General features: G+C 36.6%; 1 long non-coding RNA gene across 1 annotated transcript in view; it reads left to right on the top strand.

The window, feature by feature from the left end:
- Window positions 1-20,540, top strand: part of LOC145681370 (uncharacterized) — a 369,013-nt gene that overhangs the window by 333,071 nt on the left and 15,402 nt on the right. The window lies entirely within an intron of this gene.

The following is a 20,540-nucleotide window of genomic DNA, read 5'->3' as shown; positions in this document are numbered from 1 at the left end:
TGTTGTCGCCGCGAGGTTCTGGTCGCGAGGTTTTGTACCCAAACCCTTTTAATCTTCATGCTGCATTTCGGTTATTCTATTTTTTGCTTCAGGCAAGTTGAGTAATAATATTTGAGTTCGTATAATACAGACGATGTAAGCAGTTGCAAGATTTATTACATGTTTCTAGTAGTATCCTAGACTTGGCGTAATTACCTGCACGTGTTGGTAAATACGCCAATTTGTAAAACTTTCTTCTTTTACCTTGGGTACAAAATAGAAGTGAGTAGCATCATTGCCATTTTTTTTTCTGCACGAGGAAAAGGCTAGTCTGTAATGCACATGTGTTGTTCTTTGTGTTACATGAAAATTAAGGCCATAAAAATTAAAAACCCTTAACATGGCGTATTTATCTGCACCTACCTTAGATGAGATTCTGATCTGAGATGGTTTCTGCCATATCACTTTGAAGGTGTAGCTTAAGGGAGGGGAAAGGAAGAGATATTTTTTTTAAAAAAAATCGAAAATGACGGACATTAAAGTGGAAACTATAGTTTGGGGGGGTCGCTGAGATAAACATTGACACTTCCGATGATGTTTAAATCCAAATTCAGTCCCATAGCTTGGCGGAGGTAAGGGAAGTTATATAAAAATGATCAAAAGTGACAAATATTAATGTCGAATCTATAGTTTTCGAGGACGCTGAATTGAATACTGATATTTCCGATAGCGTTTACGATCAAATTCAGCCCCGTAATTTGGGGTAGGGAGAGATACAAAAAAATGATCAAAAATGCCCAAATATTAGTGTCGAAATTTTCGGCGTCGCTAAGGCGAACACTGATACTTCCGATTAGTGTTTCTTTCAGACATGTTTTTGGGGCACACTGCCCCCCGGAGCTCTGAGAGTGTCCTCCGGAGGAGACCAAATTAATACATTTACCATCATAATAAAGAAAATAGTACCAGCAGTGGCCCCCGGAATATTTTTTCTGAAAGAACGACTGCTTTCGACCCCGTTTAAAAACAAATTAAGCCCCTCAACTTGGGGAGGAGGAGGGGAGATAAATATAAATATCTTCAAAAATGACCGAAATATGAGAGCGCTTTAGTAATAGTTAAAGTGACTAACTAACGAAAAATATTATTATTTTTTTTAAAAATTAACCCATTGAAGTGGATAATTGATGCTAGTAATCCATATTCACAAGTGAGACTGATTTTGTACAGTTACTTCAAATAACTTGGAATTTGATGCAGTTATTTTGTACATATATCTTCCCCCTCCCCTTCGTTGCACTGCAAACCTGAAATGAAGAAAACATCCCACTCCCGAACTTTATTTATGTTGAAAGTTTTATCGAGATCGAGGTCGGGTGGTTAAAGAGTTATTAAGTTTTATTCATTTTCATATATTTCTCCCTCTCCCCTAAAATCTACTTTCAAATGAAATGATAGATAACTTCCCAGGTTTGAATTTCATATACGTTGAAAATTAGAATGAGATCGATCGGGTGATTCAAGAGTTATTAATTCACAAACATAGTCACTTTTATCTTTATATTTATTGATTTTTGTATATTTCCCCTCCACCCCTCCCCGACTTTGCTCCCTCAAAATGAAATTATAAAAATCATCCCAGTCAAGGTAAATAGGTCAAAGTCGGGGTAAATAGGTAAAAGTACTTCCAGGCCAGAACCGCATCTACGTTGGAAATTTGATCGAGATCAGTCGGGCGGTTCAAGAGATTAAGAATCAGAAACATAGTCACTTTCAATTTTATAATATAAATAGTGATTGACCCATTGACACCCATTGAAAATATAAAGGTCATTGCCTTGTTGTACACTATAATCATACTTACACGAAGGTAAACTATATTACATCTAGAAACATACATTGTATTTCCGTTACTATTGACACACTGCAGAATTTATTATCCCTTATATCCAGAGTAAAATGTACCTATGGAAAGCATAAGATTTCTTAAAAGAAAGACTATTGCAAGCAAGACCAAGACTGGATGTGCAAGACCAAGATCATGACCAAGACCACCCATGTCTTAGTCTTGGTATTGCATTTGGTCATCACTAATTGAGGCAAGGGAATTAATGAGGATGGTGGAATGAGAATATGGGAGGAAAACAGAGTACCCGAAGAAAACCGATGAGCACGACGTTGTCCATCACAAATTACTTGGATGGGGATAGAACCATGGACCCCACTCACCAGAAGTAAGCAATCTATCACTAGGCCAGCGTGCTCCTTTAAAATGGAATTGTATGTTAAAAGATGTACTATTCTTTGAATCTATTCAATGGGTTGTTGATTAAAATATATCAATTAATAAAATAAATTGAAATATAATAATGTTGAGTAAACACATACATTTTATTGTGGTATTTAAGTTCTGAAATAAACTTATAAGAAGGATAAACTAGAAATACAAAAAATATTACAGAATGCTTAGAAATATTACAGAGCAAGAGCGCTTCAAATTTTTGTCCTAAGGATGAGAACACGAGTATTTTCGTAGAAGATTAGAAAAGTCGAGATCCCACCCCGCAGTTTATCGTGTATCACCGGTATTACGCGTACCACAGACTCAGAAACTATGATGTAGGGTTAAATATGAGGTCCAGAAGAAAAGTACTCTGGCATGTTTTTGAATTAGTCATTTTGACACTTAAGGGCTCTATTAGATCAGGCCACTGGTTGCGCCACCGATGGCGCAACTGATAGCGACACCACACTCTCGCGTATCGTCCACCAATAGCGCAACCAAAACAACACGAATATTTTCAAGAGAAAATGTCTTCAGTGGGTCCACGCATGCTTCTCCTTGCACTCTTGATTAAAAAGAGGAGGGGAAGAAAGAAAGAGGTTTACATACATCCAATATTTATGTAAGGGAAGATAAAGAACTATGAACTATGTTATACACTATTCGATTATATTTGTGCAGACGACACTAAGTTTTTTAATTACTTTCGAATGTCAAAGTCATCAGTGTTTTAATTATTGGGCATTCGAATGTCCAATCCCTTGTCCTTGGGCAAGGGCGCAAATTGGGACGGGGTAACAATACATTGATGATGAATCACAGAGCGTTCTCCTTTAGCCTAACCGGCATAATCGTGGGACGTAAAACTTAAAGATTTCCTTAAAGATCACAGAGCGAGCACCGATGACAAACAACTCTTGAACCTGCTACCGGTGACACCAAGCAGTGCCTAGTGTAATACGCTACGTTAGTTGCTCAGCTCGTTCACCAGCCGTTCAGCAATTTCTTGGTGGCGCAACTAGTTACCCTAGTGTAATAGGCTCTGCATACTTCAATGCCCCGCCACATCTTCCGACAACTGGTTGTGCCAACGGTTTCGCAACCAGTGGCCTAATGTAATAGGGCTCTAAAACTCAGCTCGGGATAGGGGGTAGCGAAAGGACATGCGTAGAAATTGCACTGGGTCTGATCTCTGAATTGAAGGCATAGAATTAATGAAAAATAGAAATGTTTTTGTTTATATTTAATCATGTCGTATGATGTACTTGGTATTTTTCAGTGTAGTTAGAATCATTGTATAAAGAAAATACAAAAACAGTAAATTTTGATAACATTCCTCTTGTCCGAAGCTTCATTCAAATTGTTATTTCCACTCGAATTCCAGATGTTTCTTTTGCAGATGTCCATGCTTTATATTCTAATTACATTCTTCTAATTCTTTTTCTATTCTTTTCCCTTTAGAGCTTCTAAACCTGATAAGCAGGCGAATTTTTCTCTCCTCTGTCTGTGACGCCAAGAGAATAAATGATCACAGCGCCACTCTTTATCGACGCTACACAAATTTAATTGGCTGTTACTTGTAAATCATTTGAAACCTGAATTTCAAAGCAGAATATATAGGAAGTATGTCGGAATATTTCATTTGTGGTTGTTGCCTTGTAGTTTCGCGTTCATTTCAGCACCGAGGCTATATCAGATATGGACCTGTACCTTAACATATGATCCGAACCAAATTAGGTTCCGAAGGAAATCGTTCCAGGCTCTTCCACACCGAGGGAGTGCATGTTACCATATTGCCGTGACTAAGTTTGCTTGAATATTTTTGTCTGTGCATTTGTGTGCGAACTTCTAGCTGCTTGTTCAACGATAACTTTCGTATAACTAATTTTAGTAGAGCTTTCTTTGAGGCTTAGGAAACCAGCTTGTTGTTTGAGTGATAAATTAAGAATTGGGAATAAAGTACAGAGATAACCGTATCAATTTGAAAGGTATTCTGAATACAATGTGATAAAGAGAACAAAGATTCGAAATCTTCTTTTTAAAAAAATCTAATTTGATGCAATATGACGTGTTTTCTTTGATGCTCAGCAATTATTCCCATTGATATTGAAAAAATGAAATGAAATCTTTAAGTTTTACGTCCCACGGTTATGCCGGTTAGGCTAAAGGAGACGGTGATTATGAGAAATTAATGAAATGGTGGAATGAGGAAAGTGGGAGGAAATGGAAGAACTCCGAGAAAACCCACGAGCACAGTGTTTGTGCACCACAAAGTCCACACGGCGCGAGCTGGGAACGAGCCAGTGACCCCAAGCACCGGAGGTGAACGCTCTACCACTGAGCCACCGCGCCCCCATTGATATTGAAATCGGTTGAGAATAAAAAAAATGAAATGAAATCTTTGAGTTTTACGTCTCACGGTTATGCCAGTTAGGCTAAAGGAGACGGTGATTATGAGAGATGAGTGAAATGGTGGAATGAAGAAAGTGGGAGGAAACGGGAGAATCCCGAGAAAACCCACGAGCACGGTGTTTGTCCACCACAAAGTTCACTTGGCGGGGGCTGGGATCGAACCCGGGACCCCAAGCACCAGAGGTGAACGCTCTACCACTGAGCCACCGCGCCCCCCATCGGTTGAGAATAATGGGGTACATGGAACCCAATTCAACTCAAACTGAGGAGTTCCGCATGTTTAGATAATGTGATAGAAAAACTATTTTCCACGATAACTCGTAAAAAAATATTCAGCTTCACTGTTATGTGATGTAATTTTCGGGGTTAAAATGCGTCAAGACTAAGGAACTACTGCAAAAACCCATTTGAAAAAATATGCTCCACGATAAATTTCATAACATTTATCCGATTTTCATGAAAGGCAGCATATGCTTTCTTTCAGACCTAAATTAATCTTTAACTTTCACGGAACTTTCATTTTTAAAACAATGTTAACGAGGCATCAACGGCTTTTCGTTTGATACATAAAATCCACTTCTATTCGCTCTGAATTTAATAAAAAATGATGATCTCTTTAATCTTATATAGAGGAAAAGCACCAAAAGCGACATAGGTCCGTAAACCGACATTCCGTCCTTTTTGAGCTGGAACACGCTGCACTCTGATGAAGACGTTATAAGTAGTTTCTACTCTCACCAATAGGCGGTGCAAGTGCAGTTTATACCACTTGTAAGGGTGAATTAGTGTGTGAGGAGCATTGTTTTGTTTTTCGTTGTGCTAAAATTTCTGTTGATAATTCATCATCATCAGAAATCGAGAATTATTTAGAGGTAAATGATTTACTTATTACATACGCTTATTTGTTAAGGTATTAAGTTTACAAATCACCGTGGTTATGTGCCAACTGATACTCTTTGGTACTGAAACATGTACACACGGAAAAGAAAGTATTTGACAGTTGACAAATTTTCTTTTGCCAATAACTCGGGAACAAATGAATTAATTTGAATATTTTTGTTGTTATTCATAGGATAGTTGTAATTTGATAATTTGCCAAAATCGGTACTGTAGTAGGTTAATTTATTGTTGAGTTATTAAGAAAAGAACTTTGTCAACAGAAGAATACTTTCTTTCGTGACTTTACAAACATGTAGGAGTAAGGTGTTCTATAAACCGACATACCCTTTCATTTACAAGTCTGCAAACCTGTCAAAGGCCGTAAAGCTACTCAAGCGGTAGTAATAACCTCGGTACCGTATAAAAAGGAAGTATTACCTATGATGGAAAAGAAGATGTAGAAAGAAACTAAACGGAACGCAGGTAAACAAGAAGACTCAAAAGGAAATGCAAGTAGGGCTAAGTCCCAATCTATGTCCAGATCAAGGAAAAAGCTAAGGTATGAACAAGCAAACCATGAATCATCATCAGATTAAGGTTTAGTCTCCAGTGTACCAGAGAGTAATGATGCATTCTATAGTTTTTGGGAAAGACTCTTTTCGGAAGACACCAGCGGAGAAGAAAGAGTTCAATGTGCATCCTGTGAGGGCTGGGCACACGGAATGTGCCGGTTGGAAGGGAACATTGACAAATGCGATTATTGTTATTGATTTAACTGAATGTGTAATTCCATAGCGATATTCCCTCTTAATGTTTACTTAACTTACAAAATACCCATAAATGTACAGACTATTTAGAACTGTGAATTGCGCCTAATACCACGATGATACTATTTCTATCAGCACTTATTTTTACTTTTAATAAGCAAAGTGTGGTATAGATTTAATAGTATCTTACAAATAAACATACTATTGTGCGTAACAGAGCATATACAAATTTAAAAAGATATCTTCTTTTCATTTTGCAACATATTGATTTTTTGAAGGTATGTTCGTTTTGTGGTCTTGCTTCTGAAAATATGATTTCGGAGACAATTGAACAATTCGTTATAATCGTGACAATTTTTAAAACTGGTTAGATAATTTTATTGAGTATTGCTGCTGGTTTAAAGAAATATATTTACTTCATAATCCCGGTCCTTCAGATCAGTTTTATGAACCAAAAACAAAATGGTATGTCTGTTTTGGTGTTTTTCCTCTACAAAGTAGACTCCACTGTACTGCTACTTTGAAGTCCAGAGATTAGAAACAAACGTGCATGTAATTTTGTGTGGTTGTTGTTTAGAGTCCATTTTTACGACTGAGGTTATGTGCAGTCAGAGATACCAAGATTTCTAATCGCAATGCATTTCTACGGAAATGCGACCCGAAACTACGCACATAGAAAGCTGCTCAATCCCTTTGGTTCGTCTCGAAATCATGTACTTCAATCTTGGTTCCTTAAGTAATTAAATGTATGCATTTCGGAGCGAAATGAGATAGCCAGTTATAAGATTACATTTATTTTTTTCCTTGTACAACTCTGAGAGCTACGTACTTTTCTGGAGCGGATTTGCAGTACCTCTTTGTACTGTAATACCATCCAAGAGATAGCAATGTTCACGACTAGAGATAAATCCCTTAAGCCAAAGAATATGAATCAGCTTCTCTCTCCCTTCATCTTCTAATGTACAACTGGACTTTTGTGATCAGAGTGGAATAATCGAACAGAACAAAGATTTCTTGTCTTAATTAAACATAGGTTATTAGGTTTAGGAGGATTAACGTAACAATGAGCCACATGAAGACAAACCATGAATTATATACATATATTCCTTTTACATGGAAAAATCTCATTCCATGTAAATTCAATCTCATTAATGCATTCCACTTAGTTGATTGTATACTATCAGATATACAGTACATACTCAACAAATTCGTTACATTATGGCACCATTGCTTTATCTAAATACATTTGTCAAAGCTGTTCAAATGATTAGCTAACAGAATTGACTATAACTGTGTGAATGATTTCCTTAGAGAAGATAGAGTGCATTTGTGCGAATAATTTGCTTAGACATGTTTAGCAACATGTCTGCAAATTATTTTCTTAGAGAGATTCAACCAATTGTCTGCAAATTAGTTGCTTACAGAGATTAAGTCATAAGTGTGTGAACAGTACCTTTAGAATGATTTTGGTCCAGCTGAATCAATGATTTGCTTACAGAGTTTTGGCTACATCTGTACGAATGATATGCTTAGATAGATTTAACTATAACAGTGCAAACGATTTGCTTAGAAAGACGTAGTCATAGCTGCGCGAATTGTTTGTTTAGAAAGATTTACCCATGATGTTCTTAAAAAGACATTGTTTTTCGACATTATTGAAGATGTTTTCGATTATAAGGAGTGGTTGCGGTGATTGTGCGAGAGAAACACTTGTACGTAGTTCTACTTCCAAGAATCGATTGCTTAGTGTTTATAAGCTCATATGGAGGCTATAATGGCTTTAACTGCGGCCGCCACACTCTCAGTTAGGCACCTGAAAAGACCTTTGTATATCCACGCCTTCTATAAACATTCTGCTTCTTATTATGTACACCCAGTGGTCGAAGTGAGACCGTATGCGGTGGTATTCTATACCGCCTCTGGTTTTTCAGTGTTCAAGACATACCGTCACTGGAGAGTAGGTGATAAATACCTTTAATAAATCCATTATTATACAAAGTAATTGATGATTTCTTATGTAGAAACAATTTCTAAGTTGACAACACCAACATTTTTGTTATCTTTTTCCTAGTTTTGTTTCTATAGCTGAGGTGTCTTCAAAGAAGTTAATCTAGTTTGCAATCTGATATGCCATATTGAATTGTTTCTTTCTTATATGTCTGTGTGTCTTCTTGCCTTAATTCATATAAATATTGTGTTTTGAGCATTGGCAGATCTTCCGGGGGTTTGGAATACCCCTCAGTCGGGTGGGGAATCCGGCAGTTTTCGCATAGGAAACTGTTAATGCAAAAACTCAGTTTTTGAGCATTTTCGTGATTAATTCTCTATAATGCAACATAAGGGGGATTTTTAAAAATTTTTTTCAAAGAGTTGTTGGCAGAGGATAAAAATCTTTCCATGTCCATCCCTGTCCCTCTCGTAACTACAGAGAAACTCTCCAGTGATTTTTAGTCATTATGTAATTACAAATACACTCCCTCACGTACAAAATACCCTAACTGTATTTCAACGTTTAGATAGCCGGTATGTCGAATCAAAATCAAAATAAAACATACCGCCTCTGCTTTTTATCCACTTCGAACACTGTGTACACCACCTCCGACCGACAATTCAAAATCCCACGGAGCAGCAATTCTGGGGAGCAACACCCGTCTTCTCGCAGCCCCAAGAGTACGCTTGAAGTTCCAAAACTATACCAGAGGCATATTCTACCTTGCTGTCAACGCAGACTTTGCTCCATTTCACACCTCGCAGCTTACTCTTTATTAATGGCCAGTGAGCTGAGCCCTTCAAAATACAGTCCACATGCTTAATGCTTAGTCAGGTGGTGGAGTCGCACGACATATACGTGATGTTCTTGAAGGCACTTCCACCACTATTTGTGCACTTCGTTAGAGAATGATCCGTACATTTATAAAATATGTTGAAAAATGCAATGAAGGTTAACATAACGTTATTTATTTTGAAATAGTAAGGATACAAGGCCTAAAACAGAATGTAACGCTGTTTCCGAGTTTATAAATCTCTTCTGGAAGTACAAAAGGCAGAAGAGTAATTACTGTTGCTATAGACTTAATAAATTCTCGGAAAATGAACGAACTTTAATTAAGAGCAGTCACAGAACTTCACTGCATAGACTTCAAACATGACTTCCAGCGTGTCTGCTTTAAAAGTAAAATTTCCATTAGAGACCTTCATATCACACATATGAAGAATGCATTTATGATTAGATTTAGTTTAAGCAGTGTGCGAATTGACGGAGGATGCTAGGGATTTCCAAATGGTACACATTTGTCCGTCTCAGGAGAAGCAAATTTTCATCCCTCGTAGGTATAACTTTTCTCCCTTCTAGAATTCTTTCCGAATGGACATTTAAAAAAGTTTTTATTTGAATTAAATTAATTTATGAAACAGATTGCTTCTCAACCAATTTTTAGTCATTAGTATCACTATTTCGTTTCTCGAATATTCATCTATTCACACCTAAAAATCATTCTTTTCGCCACAAGTAAGCTAAAGAGGCTCAAAAGGGGTGGAATGGTGGCCAATATTTAGGTCTGAAATTCCTCAAAGGCATCCTTGTATAACATCCCACATTTCTGCCCTTTACGCTAAGGGAGAATTGATTAAAGCAAGCATTGGTGGAGTGAGAAAGTGGGAGGAAACCCCACGGACGCGATGTTATCCACCACAAACTTACTTAGCTGCCGATCGAACCAGGGACCCCATGCACCAGAGGTAAGAGCTCTACCAGTAGGCCACCATGTCCCCTGCTTAAATTTCGACTTGAATATATATGCCAAATCAAGTGTTGCTATGAATATTACTATTACTATATTCTTCATTGTACAAATGTACATGGGTATACATGTTTCTTTAGTACCTAAATTTCGTTTACGATTTTTCTAAAAGTTTTCCCTCGTAAGATGGCTTCACATCAGGCTAAAGCAACTTACGAGAAAAAATGGCTCAATTGAATAATAGGAAATGGTACCTCAAACGTTCTCAAATTTTTCACGAATTTATGATAAAATATACCATATGTTGCAATGGTACTTTTGTAAGTTTGGAACAGTCAGAGGTAGCAACACCATATTTTGGCTACCGTTAATGGAAATAGAATTGCATCCAGTGCTTTTTCTAGACGTTTTGAGGGAGGCATTACCCCCCGGAGCTCTGAGAGTGCCCCACTCGAAGAGGCTTAAATAATACGTCTATAATATAATAATAAATGGAATATCGTTTCTGAAATAAATACTGATTGCATCTATTCTTGAATAGAACCGCCATGACTGCCGTCTTGCAATCTGCTCTTGGATTCAGGTTCAAACTTTTTGATAGAGAGGAGGTCATGTGAATATTATTTTAGGGTTGCTTTTCACCACAGACACACATAAGATATTATTTCCAATTAATCTCTAATCGTTTAATGATTATTACGCTCATAACACTATATATGTTTATTAACTTACATTTCTTTTCAAACTTACAATGAACTTTTACCTCATATTGTGTACTATAAATATATTGAAAACTTAAGATCGTTTGGGGCATAATTTAATATTACTCAGCTGAGTTCATTTTCCTTATGAGTCACTTTGATCTGATAAGGAATCACTTTAAGAGTGTGAAACAAAACAAAACAAAACAAAAATAAAAAATTAAGAACAATTTTAATCTATCTATATCTACATGTTTTGTTTTTTGTTTCTTCTCTTGTATTGTAATCCATTTAGTGTTTGATAGTTTTGACTATTTTCTTTAAGTAACATATTTATTCTTATAAGGTTAAAACTCTTTCCTTCCCTATTTATTTATATTTTTTGTATGTTTGTGTTTCAAAAAACAATGTATATACGTGGTTAAGTGCTTGGAGGAGGCTCCAGAGTCTTAACTTCGCCACGGAAAAGAAGTCGTCAATAATTTAATAAATAAATATGTCTTGAGTTTAACTCTAATTCTATTATTATTATAATAAACATATCTATATCAATGTCTTATCTATCGATCTCTCTCACTCTCTTCTGTCAACGTTCTTGAAGACCATGGATTTTTTCTCGGTAGAACTTGGTGGGCCGTGAAACGAAGAAGGTATCAATTGCGTTTTGCACCTCTACTAGTGATTTGAACTGTCGTCCACTGAAGTGATTGTCCAAGGAATGGAACAATTGATAGTAGAACGGTGCAATGCTCCCGGAGTATGGAGGATGCAATAGTGTTTCCCATCCAATGCGTAGAATGGTGTCCTGGGACATCCTAATCACGTGGGTTTAGCTTTGTCCTGTAACAGAAGGACCCCTTTGCGATTCAGAAGTGCTGGCTCCAGAGTTTTGAGTTTTTCTTGAACACGACTCAACTGCTGACAGTACACAGTTGCATTAATGCTCTGATCAGCTAGTAGCAGTTCCCGATGCACAATACCGCGAGCAATCCACCAAACACACAGGAGGACCTTCTTCTGGTGCAGTTCTGGTTTCGACTGTTTTGGAACCGGTTCATGGGATGCTAACCAATGATGACAGCGGCGTGGAGCTTCGTGCAGGACCAACTTCTCATCACATGTCAACGCCCTGTTCAGAAATGGCTCCTTCCTCAGATGAGACAGCAAAAAACACAAGTGTCTGGTCAGGTTGCCTTTGGCAAGGAGTCAAATAATGTGGGACCCATCGACTCAACTTGTAGTGCTTCCCAAGTTGTTGGAGGTGTTGCCGAATGGTTTCTCCACTTATACTGGATTGTAGTCTCATTTCATTACATGTCTGGCCACTGTTCGCCTCCATTGCTGCCTGAAGATCTTCAGTTTGTACATGTATTGGTCATTTTGTACATGTTGCAGCGGCGTTTGACCCCCGTTTGAGCTCGTACAGCATAAGGCCCTAATGACGTTCTGTGCAGGTACCATGTTTACGCTGTCCTTACGGAAGTTCACGGTGTAACTGAACTGTTACAACCAGGTAATATGTTGGATATACCCACAAAAACAACTGGCTTTCGCTTTAGCTCCATTGACATTCAACTCACGGTGTGAGGGCCAATGGAACACAGACTTCCATAAAAAGCGACAGTACTTTCTAGGTTACCTTTATCTGTGATCATTTAAAGATACCTTTATCTTAGTCATCTTTATGCCCTTCGTTACCTATATATACGGTATTAAATCTGTGGTCAATTTCACTTCAACGAAAGAAGAACGAGCTGAAAGAAACGTACAAAATAAAAATGTACAAAGAAAAAAATACACCCACTCACTTACTTCACTTGTACTTACGCTTTTACAGCTATCTGTAGTGCTTTATTATTCGTTCCTCTAAACGGAAACTCTGCAAACTAAAGGGAAATGAAGATGTGAATTGGTCTTGGTTAGAGGCCAAGATGTAATAGAAATCAAAATGGGATTCAAGAGATTTGGCTACATGCTGTGTACTTTCCTAGCTCGTTGACGATTGCGCTGATTCAAATAAACAAAAGTAAAACAATACATATATTACTTCAAGCTAATAAGGGCAAGTTAGTTGCAGCACACAGAAAGCGCTAGATTTTTAAGTAAGTCGCCAAATCACCACTTAAAAATCACCAAAAAAGTCGCTAAACGGAAAAATTGCTTTTTGTCTCTTTTCTGGAAATCGAATTTCTTAGATTTCATGTCTTTCCCCACAAATTTGCAACATTGAACCGAGTCAGAGCAGAAGCGAAGCGCGGTGGTACGTCTGTACCGTGGAGATACGTCAACGATGGTGAGTAAGTAATTATGTATAGGTGTAAAATCAACATGTATTTTAATTAAACATTGGTAACCTAAAAATATATTCCTTCTGTGAATTTCTTAAATTTATGCAGATCTAAAATAGGACAAAATCAAAAAAACGTAAGTTTAATGACATATATTTGCATTCTTAATGTTAGGCGATAAATGCTAGGATCTTAAGAAATGTTATAATTCCACTTCAATACGATCTTTTAAGTCATTAGTAACATATTTTTGTAATCAAGAAAATACACCGTGTACTATTAGTCAGTATATTTATTCCATCATAAAACAAATCAGTACAAATACAGACTTGAAGAGAATAGTCAGTAAAATTTTGTTACCTGCACTTAAACCGTCAAAATACTAATTTTTGACAAGAGATCTAAAGTAAACCCGTATCCAGGGATGGATTTAGGGAGAATGCACACCCCTTCGTTGTAATACACACTCTAAAATGAGAAGTTAGCAGTGAAAATAGAAACACTTTCCGAAACTTTCTGCCATCATGTTTGTGTTTGGAGCTTAAAAGAAAGCGGTGTTTTACAAAAGCAATAGTTCAAGTTGATTTTCTGAAGGTAGAAGGAAATGGATTTAACGGGTTACAACTAAAAATCTGCACAAAATGTGAGGTAAGATAAAAGCAACCAGACTACATATGGAAACTATGTTTTAACGTTTATTTACAGTATATACATAGGCAGAAAAGAAAATGCTAATGACACATTGCAAATGGTTCGTGATCAGCTACAGTCCGCAAACGTGTTGGAATAGACGCACAGGCTGTTTGGACAGTTGGGTCAATTTCTTTTAAACATTTGCGTATTCTTCTTTGAAGCTGCTGAACAGTTTTTGCATTCCAATTATGTTTGTACACCTTGTCACTCAATTGTCCAAAAAATCTTCGATTGGGCGGCACTGGGGCAAGTTAGTTGGATTTTTGGTTTTGGGCACAAAAGGGTGTTTTGGGACATGAGGTACTCCTGAGCCTTTCTCCCATAATGAGAGCTGGCTTTGTCAGGCCAGAAAATAAAATTATTGTCAGAATGATATTTTCGTATAAAGGGAACAAAGATCTTTTGAAGACATTGCTTCACGTACACATCTTGATTGATTGCTTACTCACTAGGCTTGAAATAAGGCTGCGACACACCTTTGCCCGATACAACTAAATAAAGCATCACTTTGCTTTCAAATTTCTGCTTGCCTTTATATTTTATATTAGGAGGAGTGTGTTGGTTGTCTGAGGAATAATAAATGTCATTTCCGGGCATTTGGGATTTAGAAAGGCTAAAGTAACTTTCATCATCCAAAACAAACGATTTTCGTTTGTAATTTCTGACCATCCAACGACAATTGGATTCCACAGTTTTTATTTGCGTGTCTGTGTAAGATTGAGCACTTTCCTTTTCGCATGCTTTGATTCCCATTGATTTTAATGTTTTAGATATGTATTGTTGTGAACACTTAAATGTTTTTGCTGCGTCGTTCTGACTAATGTTGTCTTTCTTGTCAAACATCTTTTTTAGTCTTTGTTTATTTTTATTCGTCATAATTGCTACCTTTCGACCACTTCCTGCTTTTCTTTCTATTGTTCCGGATTTAAGTATCGCATAAATTGTTCTTTCTGGCACACCTTCAGCAGCAAAGTATTTCACACAGTATGATTTCCCCAATTCGTGATGTTTTTCGTAGAAATTTACAATGGGTGCACGGAGGACTTCTTCCTTTGACGCCATTTTCCACCAGTTACTTCGCACCAGAAAGAAAGCAAACATATTGTGAATTAGACAAAGAGTGTACTGCAACATACCAAAAAATTGTGATGACTGTGTCAATAGATTTTATTTTATGACTCCGCCCCGTTACTAAGTAAAACAATATTCCTTATTCACGCTATTGATGCCTAAAAGCATTTAAAAAATTCAAATTTAATTCAGTTATAGTGGTAATTATTGGTGCACCCCCGTCAGAAAATCCTGGATCTGGCCTTTCCTGTATCCATATTAAAAATAAACTTTATATAAGATACATGCTATTGCTACTCAAGAGGTTAAATTGCAACAACTTGAATGTAAATTAATATTTACTTAATAGAAATATTAAAAGGTCTTCCATCTCGTAACCTTCAGCTGATCATTACTTCTGCCTCGAAACAGACGTCGCCACTAATTTTGTGGATATGACTTAACTAATATTGGGAAGTGCGTTTTTTTTATTATCTGCAAACATTTGCTTCTCAACGCTGCAATAAATCTTATAAAACCTGGCCATCCTGTCGTCTCGGACAATGAAATTCTGCGTGTATTGTTGGCCGTAAAACAATATTACCTGCCACTCGAGACATTAGCTCCGCAATTTATGATCTCGGGTCAAATCACCAAGCTCTTCGCTAGCTTTTAGAAACTCTTTCTCCAGACACCTCTCTCTTCGTATCACATGCACCAACACATTGCACATGAAAATTCCAGGAAAGAAGGGTTGCTGAGCGCTTGGTCAGTAAATATTCGAATGTTTCGTTGCGAATTTTACTTTTCTCTTCTAGGCAATGTTGCCAGACAAAGGCAAGAGATGAAGTGGTCTTTAATATGATAGACATAAAAGTATATGTTGCTGTTTATATTACGAAATAAAAATAGTGTAGTTCAACAGATGTCAAGAAAGTTAGTAAAGTTTTTACGTTGATCACATCGTAAAAAAACTATTTAAGTTTGAAGTTGCCAGTGTATAAAAAATTAGGAATAAAATCTGGTTTATTATAATACTTGCTCTTCCTTATTGGAAAATGTAGTGGTTACTACAAGAATAGATAAAGGGTGCTGATACAGATTAGGTAATCATAGATTTGTAAAATTTGAGGAAGAGATATGTTATGTTATTTCGGAAGACTAATGTATAATATAAGTATTCGAAATATATTAGGACCTTACCTCTCATGCGTATAATAAGTAGAGTTCGGATGTTTTTATGTGATATCAACCCTTAAGACATACATAAATATGTGATATAAATATTTGAAATATGTAAACAAATGTAAATTCATAATGAAATATGTACTATCTATAAATATTTATTTTTAACGTTAATTCTTAGTTTCTTTTATATTTCTTTCCTTACAAACGGTAACTTAAAAAAAAATACTTTAAAAATTTAGTTGAGTTGATTTTGAGTTTAACGCCCCTTTCAGCAGTGAGGTTATATGAGACGGAACCTACTGATTAACGTGGAATCTGAGTCGCATGAGCTCCCTGCGGGAATCGAAACCGGGTCTCCCAGCCCAAAGGCGCGTATGCTAACTGCTTAGCCACGAAGGAACTTGTTTAAAAAAAATGTTACCTAACAGCATACTTACATTACCTATTCTTGATCTTCCGCAATGTACATTCAGATATAACCACAATTTGAATATATTTAATTATTGATTTTTTTTCATTCAAAAAACACTTACAAAAATGCAAGTTACTTTTAATCTTGGTACAGGCACTGTTTGAATATTTCCAATTATTTAACTTCAAATATGTTGCTATGTACATTCTCAACTAGGTGTAGATCTATTGTACGGATCTATACCTAAATTCATTGCATGTACAACACTTCTTTTTCAGTAAATCGACCCTTTGTATCTTAAGCAATCATTTTTGGGGTGAAAACTTGCATTCTATGTGCACATTCTATGAGTGTGACTCAAGATGTATGTAGACTTTTTCCAATTTTAAATAGAATAAAGAGTTTTGAAAGAGTGTTTCAGTACTAGTTAAAGAAAATGAAATTTGTGTTGTTTCTGTAGTGTGAACACACATATATCCTATCCTTCTTGCTGGTCTAGTGGCTTGTAGACGTCCAATATTGGAGCACAGTATGCCAGGTTCGCTTCTCCAGTAGGAGAGCATTTGACGGCATTACGTTGATTCAAAAACCACCTTAAACTGTAGGTTCACGCCTTATATAACCTCGATTCCCAAAAAGGTCTTGATGTTTTCAAAACATCAACAAACAAACACATATGTACAATTCAGGCAAATAATTCATTCTGGAAGAAAATATACCAGAAATGTAATACTCCCCAAATATATATGTTTTAAATATCTGAAACGAAAGTTACTATTGATCTGAGTCTTAATAATCAAGTTCTATAAGAATCATAAATTTTTTGACAGATTTCTTGATACTGAGATGAGCAGTATACAGATTTACAAAATTCCGATGATTTTTTTTTGAGGTGAGTTATTTCAAATATCTTCGATCAATATTAACAGAAGAAAACCATATTCACGAAGAAGTTAAATGTCGACTGAAAGCAGGGAACTCGTGTTATCATTCAGTTCAAAATCGTTTGTCGTCGCAAATTCTGTCGAGGAATTTAAAACTTAAAATATATAAAACGATAATCACGTATGTTGTTCTATATTGTTGCAAAGCATGGTCGCTTACTATGAGGGAAGAACGCAAATTGAAAGTATTTGAGAACAAGAACCTGAGACGAATATTCGGACCCAAGAGGAACGGGAATGGGGAATGGCGGAAACTTCATAACGAGGAACTACATAATTCATAAGGTTTACCAAACATTATTAGGGTCATGTAGGCTTAGGTGAGCAGGTCATGTAGCTAGAATGGAAGAAAGTAGAAACGCTTTCAAAGTCTTGACTGGAAATTCAATCGGAAAATGACCATTAGGAAGACCTAGGTGCACATGGGAGAACAATATTAAGCTAGATATTGCAAAACTAGGAATAAAAAGTCCACTGTTAAAAATATTTTTTTAAAGTTGAGAAACCGTTTCTTATCTGTGTAAAGAGATAACAGTTTCTTAGAAATGAGATTTGGCAATTCATATTCATAAGGAAAGTAACTATATTTTCTCGTTTCGCTTTATACAACCTCATCTACTTTTCTTCATTTCTCATTACTGAGAGTTTCAAACTCTTGTTTCTAAGAAAAGATATTCTCGGTGCATAGATAAGAAACGTTTTCTCACATTTAAGAAAGTATGGTACTTGTACCGATTATGCCCCGGGTTCCTAATATGGCCCACCCATCATATCTCTGCAGATTTACGTTAGTGCTACTAGATGACAATATAAACTATGTCATCTGAGCCGTGTAAATATGTATACGCTTTTCATGAGGACATAGTTTATATTGTCATCTAGTAGCACCAACGAAAATCTGCAGAGATATGGTCGGTGGGCCATATTGGGGACCCGGGCCATAATCGGTACAAGTACCATATTTTTAAGAGTGTAGAAACTGGATCCAGTTGGCCAAGGATAGTCAATAGGGAGCTTTTGTGAACACGGAATTGAACATCCGTGCTCCATAAGCTATATAGTTTGGTAGTGATTTAATTCAGTTACAAAAGTGATGCCGACAAGCAAGTACCACGTTTGGGACTGTTTTCAGTTACAAATGAAACTGACAATGTGCCATTAGGAGCACAAATAAATCAACTCCAATTACGAAGGTTGTGACAAAAAGTATAAAGTTTGTTCAGTAAGCTTAAGTAACGGAAAAATTAGCTTTTTTTTTTTTTTTTTACATTATGACAGTTATACACAATATCTGTAGACGAATCTTTAAGCTCTGAATGGAGCTTCAGAAAGACATTTTATGGATGAAATTTGTCCAAAATGATCGAAAGTGATTTAATTCACTTGTGGACTGAACCCGACATTTGTCTTGTAGGTGCAATTACAGTGGAACGAAGAGCCAATTAAAGGAAACGTAAGGAAAACATAAGAAGGGAAGCCAACATGCAAGAGTAAAAAGTGATATCTTCGTTATAGACTAATTATTATGGGACATCTGGTAACCCTGTCGTCGTTAAGGTCTAAGAGAATGCTCGACGTAATTGACCCATTTAATGATATGTGATGCACGAAATGTGATAAAATAAACATTAAACGGAATATTCAATGTGTTTTATGGCACTACGTGTTGGTGCTTAACATCGTGCAGGGGGAGAATGCATGAGTTTTAATCAATTTTTAAAATGTAAAATTTAATCGTTTGTAAATGCTGACCACGACATATCTTCATGCTTTACCATAAAAGAACGCTTAACATGTTCTAATGAACCACTTGAAAATAAATTATATTCCTGCCTGGATGCATTAAATTTAAATAATACAAGAGTACAGTGGTTCGATGTTCGTTTCATATTATCTCGCTGTCGAAAAACAAAAGTTAAACTCTCAACTAACCTAAGTAATCAATAATACATGCATTACAGAGTGACCGTAAAGTCACAGTATAATAGCCTCACTCGTAGGATTTTCCACTTACTTTGAAAGATTGGCCGACGCATTAAGTAGAATTTTGCATTGCCTTCTTACATTCTACAGTTCAACTTTTAGTGTAGAGTATCTAGTAAGAGGCCAACTTGGATAGGGTAGGGTGATATGCATTTTTCGTTCCAATGCTACCCAGTCTCTATAAAATGGGTACTTGGGGAAATCTGGCAATATATTATAGTGCGATAGTTTACCGGTAAATCATTTTACTTCCTGATACTAGTATGTCTATTTCAGAACAGTAAGTAGAAGTCATAAGAAATCGAGAAACGTCGAGTCACAGGTTTTTCCTTGGCGTGATTGACATGACAGCTATTTTTTTAATGTGACCGTCATGTAACTGATGTGTTGGTAAATTTCGAATAAAAGTTCGAACAGATACAATAGTTTGACTATTTATAGATTTTTGAGGTCACTGAGTAGATTGAAAGAGTTCTAGAACCTAACCGGAGGTTGAGTTTCTTAAATTTTCCATGATTGACTGCCCGTAAGTATTCAAGTGAATTGTCCAACAATAGTGATATTGAAGTCTATTTATAGGTCTCCGAAATCGTTGAGTTGGATGGTTTTTGAACTCTCCGTTCTGAGTCTGCAATGCGAAAATATCAGTTGGTCGTTTGCCGAAATCGCGTGGGTCATACATTTCAACTGTCCATCGATAGTATAGTATCTTGAGACACAATCCGGAGCAACTGGACAGAAGAATTGTTCGAGCTGGTTTAGGAAAAGTATTGAGATCTTGAGTGCAATTATTGTCACCTTGGTTTCTTATGTAAGTGCAAAACAGCAGGATGGATTGCTAGACGCAGGTTTACGGCTTATTCTTACAATTACCCATTAGATCTCTGCATCACCTAAAATGTCTTATTATTGTTACCTGTTGTAGTTGCCAGGCAAATTGTGGGCGGCGGATTAAATAGATGGTAGTGATTTCTGTCGTATACAACGAAGACCGTGTGCGTAATTCTAGGCCTGTAGGTAAGAGAAAAATCCAGTGAGTGTTCACATTTGCCACCAGTGGCGTATTTAGGGGGGTGGCTTCCGGGCTTAAGCCCCCCCGAAATCTTACTTAGTATAGTAAAGTAAATGAAATATCTTGCAGAATTTTCACATTTCCAGGCAAAGCCCCCCCGAAAGTTAGCAAAGCCCCTCCCGAAACAAAATCGTAAATACGCCACTGT

The sequence above is a fragment of the Thermobia domestica genome, chromosome 3 (genome assembly GCF_964235325.1).
Source record: "Thermobia domestica chromosome 3, izTheDome1.hap1.1, whole genome shotgun sequence".
Taxonomy (NCBI): domain Eukaryota; kingdom Metazoa; phylum Arthropoda; class Insecta; order Zygentoma; family Lepismatidae; genus Thermobia; species Thermobia domestica.
The sequence above is the reverse complement of the archived record's forward strand: the minus strand, read 5'-3'. Positions and strand labels throughout refer to the sequence as shown.